General features: G+C 39.7%; 1 long non-coding RNA gene across 1 annotated transcript; it reads right to left on the minus strand.

The window, feature by feature from the left end:
• Positions 1-101: 101 nt before the first annotated feature.
• LOC311273064 lies at positions 102-5,334 on the minus strand. The gene is made up of 8 exons (XR_014624631.1): positions 5,232-5,334; positions 3,943-4,014; positions 3,183-3,210; positions 2,967-3,008; positions 2,045-2,096; positions 1,403-1,488; positions 646-697; positions 102-325 (listed from the first exon to the last, which is right to left on the minus strand). It is a non-coding gene; the product is annotated as an uncharacterized lncRNA (long non-coding RNA).
• Positions 5,335-11,178: the final 5,844 nt, after the last annotated feature.

An 11,178-nucleotide genomic window follows, 5' to 3' on the forward strand; every position in this document is an offset into this window, starting at 1 on the left:
AAATCAATTTAACATGCCATTGAGGCAAACTTAAATTTCATGAGACTGCAAGTGAGGAGTTAAAAGTTACTGATCATTGAGCACACTGTAGGAAAAGACAATCTGTTTCAGATAGATTTTTTATTGTTCTTTTACAAGTAAATGTGTTGCCACAGTGAGCACAGCGTATGGCAGACAGGTGTACAGACAGTGAACACAGTTGCTTTCAACAAGTTCTGTAGAAAGTAGCAATGTGATTCATTTTATTCCAGAGTGTGACTGCAGATCCAAGTGCTGATAGCTGTGCTCTAAGCCGTCACTGAGGGCTGCCATCCATCTGCCGCTTCTGAAAATGAGGAAGAGGATGTCAGCTGTTACACTCAAGGTTAGTTCTGTTCAAGGTGCTCGTCTACCAATATCTCTTTCATTGGACCATGATGCATAAGACCACATGTTAACAGATATAATAATAAAAAAACATAATACAAAGAAAAGCAGAAACAAGTCATGTTCTCAACAGATCTTCTCAGCAGGTTGCTGCAGAAGCCCACTGAGATGGTTTTTATTTTCTGGTCAATTCCACAGCAAGTCAGGAACGGAGAATCCTGTAAGCCTTGGTATATGACCAAACCCCAACACCACTTCAGCCTAACAGATGTTACTTACAGGGAAAGCTGCAGCTGCAGTCACTCTGTTTCTCCAGGATGGCTTCAAGAGTCTGAAACAAAATTAGTTTAATTACATCCCAATTCATTCCCTTACTCCATGTCACTTTAGCAATTCATCTTTTAATTTTTCCTTGGTCTTTGCAAAAGCTCAGGTTTAGCATCTTTCCAATTTTCATTCATGTTTTCTCCACCCAATAACAGTCTAAAGGAAACAAAAAAACATCCTGCATGTCTTCATCGGGAAGATTCATTTTATGTAAAGCACTTCAAGTGTAAAAAAAAAAAACAATCTAAGTGTTTCAAGATTTAAAAAGCCTCAGACTGGAACTGTAAATTGGCTTCAGAGCTTATACTGTAGACACATTGCATTTTTTGCATAATTTATCTGCATGTTAAGAAAAAGAAAAACCAAATACAACTGATTGTCAAGACTAGTTTTCCTGCACAGAAATAGGACAATTTGGATAGAATTCCAAAAAACGAAAGGAACCAATTCCAAATTCCAATCTCGCAATTTCTTCATTAAAGAAATGTATTCATTGTACAGCAGAAGAACAGTCAGGTGCCATGTGGCCTACTACTACCACCCATCATGTGTTCTGCAGTTATATCCCACAATGCTCATGGCAGTGAACACGTGGGTAAAGCGAAACTACAGATTTACTGTCCGAGGCATTTCCAACGACATGACCCTACAGTTAAAGGTCTGTCGGGATAGACCTCAGCACTCAACACTTTCTACTTCATTAACTCACCATCATTGAATCTCTGCTGGAGCCTGTGATAAGGAGGCCAGCTCTACTGGAGCCTGTGATGAGGCCATCTCGGCTGCGGCAGAAACCTGGAGGAGCAATTATCAATATTTAAGGAATGTGTTGACCATGACCACATGCAGTTTACAAGTGAGCCACTGATCAGTACTTTTTGGATAGGCTTCAGCTTCTCTAGCTATGCGAGTTAACAAAATGGCCTAAGACACTAGCTTGGCGTTTCAGTTCACGTATTTGCAACTTGTGATTCTTTTCCCAATCAGATTGCACAAGTTGCTCAGAGAGTCAGTAGCTGTGTGACTAAAAAGTTAAGTCCCAATGCCCCACCCCTGTAGACTGATTCTAGAGTGTGTTTCAACAAATTTACCAGGACTCCAGGCACATGCAGCATTGGAGACCAACGGTGCCAATGTTGAGTTTGTCTAGCACTGACATTTGAACAAACCAGCTGATGAACAACTGGCTGCAGATACCACACAGTGCTGTCATTGAGTACATCCAGTCATTGAACAGATACTGGCATTGTAAAAAGACAAACCTGCTTACCGCCACTCACAAGAGTTAAAAGGCTATTGCAGTTAAAGGATAGCTCTGAGCACTTCTCACTACTTTCAGATCAAAACTCACCTTTGTTGCTGGAGCTTGCGATAAGGAGGCTATCCTCTGCTGCAGCAGAACCCTGGGGAAGACCGCAGGAGAGTTAAAGTCTGTTCACAGAAGACCAGAAGCATAAAGCAGCAGTGAAACCCACTACCTTCATATAAATTGGTTTTATCTTTAGTTACACAAAATTGCATTTCTCATCAATGCATTAGTTCCGTTCCCACTTTGAGAAAATTAATGAGTCATTACAGCCTCATATTACCCTGTAAACATAAATTACCCCAGTTAGTTCCACAAAGTCTAAGGTGTACTGATTTAAGACAAAAGTACTTGGTACCATCCCAGCTTAATCTTTTTCCTAGCAAAAAAAAACCTTGACCAGTGCACACAGTCACTATATGAAACAAGAGTCCTGGTTTAAAGATGAATGATACTGCTTCTTGGTACAGATGCACAACACACATGGTTTTCTAAAGGAGTGTTTCAACAAATTTACCAGGACTCCAGGCACAGGCAGCATTGGAGACCAACGGTGCCAATGTTGAGTTTGTCTAGCACTGACATTTGAACAAACCAGCTGACGAACAACTGGCTGCAGATACCACACAGTGCTGTCATTGAGTACTACTGTTCCTTCTCATCCACTGCAGGGTCCATTTCCCCTGGAAAAGCTGCTACGCCTGGTGGACATCTTTTAGCAGACAATTTTTTTTTCTCATACAAGCTGCCAAAGACACTACCTGCTACCACATTACTGATGTTTGGTTTTGCAAAGTTGCTTTGTGGTTTGAGTTTTAACCCACAGATGTCTCTGGTGAGCTTTGGAACTGTTGTACCCATCTTAAACTTTACATCAAGTTTGTTTTTCTCCCAGTATCACACCTGTCCATTTACAGCATCAACCCTTTGTTTTAGCCACAGTGTAGGTGGGGTGGGGGGTACTTACATCATGTTGGATCAGTGCTGAAGGTCAGGACAGTGAGGAAACCTGCAGGAGGCAGAATAAAAAAGGTGAGAATGCGTTTCCAGAAGCATCAGCATCTTCAGTTAGTGGTGCAGCATGGAGTTCAGAGAGGCAGCTGTCACTCACACTTCAGAGCAGTTGAACATAGCCATCATCATAACACTATCACCAGTAGAAATATTCTGTAACAGAACTCACCCAGCTGGCCTGAGGTCTTCTCCGGCACCTGCCACAGACAGAATAGTTTATATGCACTGCCATTAAACAACATTAACAACTTGCCACAGTTAAGAGCTGTCAGTTCTCATTAGTAACACTGCTGCATAGTTTACAGCAGTGGGTTGCAAGAGAATAATTGCTCTAGGCACTGTATGAACTCTAGAGCCCACCTGACAGGACCTGAGCTCACACTGGGCCAACAAACAAGGACAGGACAGACTGCAGCCTCTTCCACATGAAATGTACTGTGGATCCACTCAAGTGTTCTTCTTTGTGGGCGACTTCTTAGAACTAAATATGGGCTCTGATCAGGAGGAGATACTAAAGTAAACTGCCAATCCCAGGAAAATTTCAGGTGGTTGGCAGTACCGTCACCTGTGATTGGTCAAGCATGTGTGACATCACAAAAACATGCAACGATAACCTGCATTTAACTAGAGCAGGCCAACATGGAGAATGCCTGCTGGACAAACCAACATGTCCAGGATCTCATTAAAAGGACATGAGGCGGTGTAGAGGGAACTGGAGACAGCAGGTGGAAACTAAAGAAAAGGTTTGGATGACAACTCTGACGTAGCAGACAACAGACCACAAGAGTCTGTGATAATTAAATTATTTCTGCTGAAACCTCTTTAGCTCAATGGGAATGGAAAGCTATTGCCAGTTACATTGAAGTAATGCTAGGACTAAAGGTTTGTTTCTTCAAATGACTACACCTTCCAACAGCACAAATACTGACCTCATGTCTCAGAGCAGCCACACAGACCGTAGGATAGTTTCTCCCCATTATAGTCAGCAATAAGGGCAAATCCTGAGGAAAAAGAAGGTTGTTATCATGTTGAAAAGCTTTAGGTTTCTAATCTTGTAGCCCAGTTGGGTCCTGCACATTTGGAGGGCATTTCATGCATTCTCTAAACCAGCATACACACAGGGTGTATGTGCCAGGCCTCATTGTCACCGTTCTGCAACTAACAGTGCAGGGGTGAAAGCAAAACCCGATGTTCTCTAGCCACCGCTGTGCTGGGATGAGCCCACTGCAGGACAATCCCACTGACTGGACTGCAGTGGCCCTGTGGTGCAGGACAGACTACCAGCAACACGTCCTCCACACAGGAGTCATTCAGAAAACGTTGAAAAATATTGATGTTTACTACCATGCTCGATACCAAGGAGGGTATTATACACTATACAACACTTAGAATTTTAATAAAATATAAGGTTCGTGTACTGTTGGCCAACAGCACCCGAGTTCATTTACTTCTGACCACCAGCATCAGAGTGTGGAGGTGGGCCTGTGGGCGCTGCAGTGGGTGCACTGTTGTATAGGTGCTGAACTCGAATTAATCGGTTATCAACGCGATTCTCATATCGACAGCCTAGAAGCGTTAACCGAGTGAACAAAACGCTTTCAGAACATCAGAACTCCCCGCACTGTTGGCCGCGACTCCCGAGGACTTTTGACACGGCGGACATTTTGACTCGTCAGAACTACAAAAGATTCCGAGACACATTTCGTTAACATTATTCGGGTCAATGGTGTATGCCGGCATGCACAGTGTCTGGACCTGGAGCTAGAGCTAGTTCACCCAACGGTGGAGGTGACGCAGTGGGTTAGGGTGCTTCTAATCCACCTCAAGTTTTCCTGCTGCGACTTGCTCAAGTCTCCTAGCCTGAGCCTCGTCCCTGAGCCAGCAGGCCTCATGTCGTCTCTGCTACGAGTTTTAACAGAAGGGAAACGCTACTACGGAGGGACAGGCCTCAGCTCAAGGCCTTCAAATACCGTCGTAAACTTCGTTAGCCGATTTATAATTTACAATAGACATAAGTGAAGCCGGTAGCCATTTTAGCATTAAGCTAGTTAGCAGCTAGGTCACCATGCTTGATCAGGCCAACGTGGGACCCAAAATGTGAGGAAGTCACTTTTCAAATGTCTAATAAATAAAATATACCGCGGTCGAGTGTACGACTCTGTATGACTCTGTATCATGTGTGCTGGGATTCCGGTAAAGCTAAATAATCTATGTTTACCTGTTGAGCGTTCTCGCCGTCCAGCCCGTCTCAGAACAGACAAACGTCTGAAGAGGAGCTCAACTCGTGCCGCAAAGTAATTTATAGGATGTGTTACGTCAGTTGAAACCGCTTTTCGACAACTAGTTCTGCGTTCAAGGCAAACTCGGAAATTCCATGAACGTGGACAAAAGTTACAAGCTTAATGCAAAATCCGTTCGACATGACCAGTGGATGTAACTAGGTGTCAGTATTACTCTAGCCAAAATGTCTTAGTTAAGTTTCATACACGTTTATACGGATCACAGATATTTTTGTTAGAGACGAATTGTGAAAAGAGGCGGGACTTTCAACCAATACTTTTCTTGCTTTCCTCAGATTGAAATAATAATCTAGTATAAATACAACCCCGGCACGGATGCCATCTGTTTCAAAATGTTATTATTTAAACAATATTAGTGCAAACGACGGGTAACCTAACCTGACCTATGCACTCTGCGCCTCCTAGCGTACTTTGCCTATTCCTTCAGTTAAATTCATCTGAAATTAAAAAAGTAAACGCATTTACACGCCAAGACAATCTGAGCCCCTGAACGTGGCTGCATACACCTGCCTCGAGGCCGTGCGGCTACCCTCCACTCTGTGGATGTACAGTATTGCGTTTTTGCCACTTTGTCAGCAGATATCAGGATCAGGACAGGTGTCGTGCCAAAAAGTGATCGTCTGCCAGAATCTGATTTCCGGCCGCGGGAGCGCGCACAGCAGCCCGTTGAGCGGTAGCGTTTAAACGTCTGGTTTTCTCTGGATGAAACGGTCATGATATGCAGATACACACAACTGTACGTCCGCAATTATAGTAAAGGTATGTGTCTTAGAAAGTTTAACGTTTGTTGTTACGTAATTATCACAACTGTGGCCAAAAGAAGTGGAGTTTGTAGCGAAATCAGGCCTGACAATTACGTGATAGACATGTCCCTATGTGCTTGGTATGTATGATGCCTTTTCTTTAGCCCTGTCTTATGAATTAGACTGTAATGAATGTGATTTATAGGTGTGGATTTTCAATAAAGAAATGATCACTTTTGCAATTATCCTCGTGACTCTGCATTATCTTTTATCTGATCTGGGCTCTACATTTGCTTCCCATGTTGGGATGTGTCTTGTACATCTAATATTCTTGTTTATGCCTACTCTTTGGAGACAATACTATGAAAGACATGATTCGGGAGGGTTAAAAGCCTATAAAATAACAGTTTTCACCTGCCAAAAAGTGATTGAAGGACATATACAGTTATTGAAAAGTTATTTCTGCCTAAATATGACTTGATCTCATTCTTGAGCTTCATAATATGAAGATCTGAGCTCACAGGACAGCTTGAAAATCTTTTAAAGGACCATTACAACAGAAAATGTGCCTTTTCACCTGCCAAAAAGTGATTGAAGGACATATACAGTTATTGAAAAGTTATTTCTGCCTAAATATGACTTGATCTCATTCTTGAGCTTCATAATATGAAGATCTGAGCTCACAGGACAGCTTGAAAATCTTTTAAAGGACCATTACAACAGAAAATGTGCCTTTTCAGCTGCCAAAAAGTGATTGAAGGACATATACAGTTATTGAAAAGTTATTTCTGCCTAAATATGACTTGATCTCTTTCTTGAGCTTCATAATATAAAGATCTGAGCTCACAGGACAGCTTGAAATTCTTTTAAAGGACCATTACAACAGAAAATGTGCCTTTTCAGCTGCCAAAAAGTGATTGAAGGACATATACAGTTATTGAAAAGTTATTTCTGCCTAAATATGACTTGATCTCATTCTTGAGCTTCATAATATGAAGATCTGAGCTCACAGGACAGCTTGAAAATCTTTTAAAGGACCATTACAACAGAAAATGTGCCTTTTCAGCTGCCAAAAAGTGATTGAAGGACATATACAGTTATTGAAAAGTTATTTCTGCCTAAATATGACTTGATCTCATTCTTGAGCTTCATAATATGAAGATCTGAGCTCACAGGACAGCTTGAAAATCTTTTAAAGGACCATTACAACAGAAAATGTGCCTTTTCAGCTGCCAAAAAGTGATTGAAGGACATATACAGTTATTGAAAAGTTATTTCTGCCTAAATATGACTTGATCTCTTTCTTGAGCTTCATAATATAAAGATCTGAGCTCACAGGACAGCTTGAAATTCTTTTAAAGGACCATTACAACAGAAAATGTGCCTTTTCAGCTGCCAAAAAGTGATTGAAGGACATATACAGTTATTGAAAAGTTATTTCTGCCTAAATATGACTTGATCTCATTCTTGAGCTTCATAATATGAAGATCTGAGCTCACAGGACAGCTTGAAAATCTTTTAAAGGACCATTACAACAGAAAATGTGCCTTTTCAGCTGCCAAAAAGTGATTGAAGGACATATACAGTTATTGAAAAGTTATTTCTGCCTAAATATGACTTGATCTCTTTCTTGAGCTTCATAATATAAAGATCTGAGCTCACAGGACAGCTTGAAATTCTTTTAAAGGACCATTACAACAGAAAATGTGCCTTTTCAGCTGCCAAAAACTGATTGAAGGCATAGTAGAGCTACTGAGAGGTTATTTCTGCCTAAATATGACTTGATCTCATTCTTGAGCTTCATAATATAAAGATCTGAGCTCACAGGACAGCTTGAAAATCTTGTAAAGGACCATTACAACAGAAAATGTGCCTTTTCACCTGCCAAAAAGTGATTGAAGGCCAAATACAGTTACTCAAATGTTATTTCTGCCTAAATATGACTTGATCTCATTCTTGAGCTTCATAATATGAAGATCTGAGCTCACAGGACAGCTTGAAAATCTTGTAAAGGACAATTACAACAGAAAATGGGCCTTTCCACCTGCCAAAAAGTGATTGAAGGACATATGCAGTTACTGAGAGGTTATTTCTGCCTAAATATGACTTGATCTCATTCTTAAGCTTCATAATATGAAGATCTGAGCTCAAGAGACAGCTTGAAAATCTTGTAAAGGACAATTACAACAGAAAATGTGCCTTTTCACCTGCCAAAAAGTGATTGAAGGACATATACAGTTACTGAGAGGTTATTTCTGCCTAAATATGACTTGATCTTATTCTTGAGCTTCATAATATGAAGATCTGAGCTCAAGAGACAGTTTGAAATTCTTTTAAAGGACCATTACAACAGAAAATGGGCCTTTTCACCTGCCAAAAAGTGATTGAAGGCCAAATACAGTTACTCAAATGTTATTTCTGCCTGAATATGACTTGATCTCATTCTTAAGCTTCATAATATGAAGATCTGAGCTCACAGGACAGCTTGAAAATCTTTTAAAGGACCATTACAACAGAAAATGTGCCTTTTCAGCTGCCAAAAAGTGATTGAAGGACATATACAGTTATTGAAAAGTTATTTCTGCATAAATATGACTTGATCTGTTTCTTGAGCTTCATAATATGAAGATCTGAGCTCAAGAGACAGCTTGAAATTCTTTTAAAGGACCATTACAACAGAAAATGTGCCTTTTCAGCTGCCAAAAAGTGATTGAAGGACATATACAGTTACTGAGAGGTTATTTCTGCCTAAATATGACTTGATCTCATTCTTGAGCTTCATAATATGAAGATCTGAGCTCACAGGACAGCTTGAAAATCTTGTAAAGGACAATTACAACAGAAAATGTGCCTTTTCACCTGCCAAAAAGTGATTGAAGGACATATACAGTTACTCAAATGTTATTTCTGCCTAAATATGACTTGATCTCATTCTTAAGCTTCATAATATAAAGATCTGAGCTCAAGAGACAGCTTGAAAATCTTTTAAAGGACCATTACAACAGAAAATGTGCCTTTTCACCTGCCAAAAAGTGATTGAAGGCCAAATACAGTTACTGAGAGGTTATTTCTGCCTAAATATGACTTGATCTCATTCTTAAGCTTCATAATGTAAAGATCTGAGCTCACAGTATGCTCCTGATGTTGGACTGAAAGGGATGCTCTGCCTCAAAGTCACTTCATATCACTCATCAGTTATATTCTGAAGAATATATCTTAACCACTACTTTTCACTACTTTAAACTGTGGAAAGGGCCAGTGTGAGGTGGTAATCTGTCACATATGATGCTTCAGGATAAAGATCAGTCATTTTGAGGCAGAAAACATCTTCAAGTTACAAGGAAGGAGCTGCAATCACTTTTTGGCAGGTGAAAAGGCACATTTTCTGTTGTAATTGTCCTTTAAAAGATTTTCAAGCTGTCCTGTGAGCTCAGATCTTTATATTATGAAGCTCAAGAATGAGATCAAGTCATATTTAGGCAGAAATAACATTTGAGTAACTGTATTTGGCCTTCAATCACTTTTTGGCAGGTGAAAAGGCACATTTTCTGTTGTAATGGTCCTTTAAAAGATTTTCAAGCTGTCTCTTGAGCTCAGATCTTCATATTATGAAGCTTAAGAATGAGATCAAGTCATATTTAGGCAGAAATAACATTTGAGTAACTGTATTTGGCCTTCAATCACTTTTTGGCAGGTGAAAAGGCACATTTTCTGTTGTAATGGTCCTTTAAAAGATTTTCAAGCTGTCTCTTGAGCTCAGATCTTCATATTATGAAGCTCAAGAAAGAGATCAAGTCATATTTAGGCAGAAATAACTTTTCAATAACTGTATATGTCCTTCAATCACTTTTTGGCAGCTGAAAAGGCACATTTTCTGTTGTAATGGTCCTTTAAAAGATTTTCAAGCTGTCCTGTGAGCTCAGATCTTCATATTATGAAGCTTAAGAATGAGATCAAGTCATATTCAGGCAGAAATAACATTTGAGTAACTGTATTTGGCCTTCAATCACTTTTTGGCAGGTGAAAAGGCCCATTTTCTGTTGTAATGGTCCTTTACAAGATTTTCAAGCTGTCCTGTGAGCTCAGATCTTCATATTATGAAGCTTAAGAATGAGATCAAGTCATATTTAGGCAGAAATAACCTCTCAGTAACTGTATATGTCCTTCAATCACTTTTTGGCAGGTGAAAAGGCACATTTTCTGTTGTAATGGTCCTTTAAAAGAATTTCAAACTGTCTCTTGAGCTCAGATCTTCATATTATGAAGCTCAAGAAAGAGATCAAGTCATATTTAGGCAGAAATAACCTCTCAGTAACTGTATATGTCCTTCAATCACTTTTTGGCAGGTGAAAAGGCACATTTTCTGTTGTAATGGTCCTTTAAAAGAATTTCAAACTGTCTCTTGAGCTCAGATCTTCATATTATGAAGCTCAAGAAAGAGATCAAGTCATATTTAGGCAGAAATAACCTCTCAGTAACTGTATATGTCCTTCAATCACTTTTTGGCAGGTGAAAAGGCACATTTTCTGTTGTAATGGTCCTTTACACGATTTTCAAGCTGTCCTGTGAGCTCAGATCTTTATATTATGAAGCTTAAGAATGAGATCAAGTCATATTTAGGCAGAAATAACATTTGAGTAACTGTATTTGGCCTTCAATCACTTTTTGGCAGGTGAAAAGGCACATTTTCTGTTGTAATGGTCCTTTACAAGATTTTCAAGCTGTCCTGTGAGCTCAGATCTTTATATTATGAAGCTCAAGAATGAGATCAAGTCATATTTAGGCAGAAATAACTTTTCAATAACTGTATATGTCCTTCAATCACTTTTTGGCAGCTGAAAAGGCACATTTTCTGTTGTAATGGTCCTTTAAAAGATTTTCAAGCTGTCCTGTGAGCTCAGATCTTCATATTATGAAGCTCAATAATGAGATCAAGTCATATTTAGGCAGAAATAACTTTTCAATAACTGTATATGTCCTTCAATCACTTTTTGGCAGCTGAAAAGGCACATTTTCTGTTGTAATGGTCCTTTAAAAGAATTTCAAGCTGTCCTGTGAGCTCAGATCTTTATATTATGAAGCTCAAGAAAGAGATCAAGTCATATTTAGGCAGAAATAACTT

This window comes from Pagrus pagrus, assembly GCF_965226575.1.
Source record: "Pagrus pagrus genome assembly, chromosome: 17".
Lineage (NCBI taxonomy): Eukaryota > Metazoa > Chordata > Actinopteri > Spariformes > Sparidae > Pagrus > Pagrus pagrus.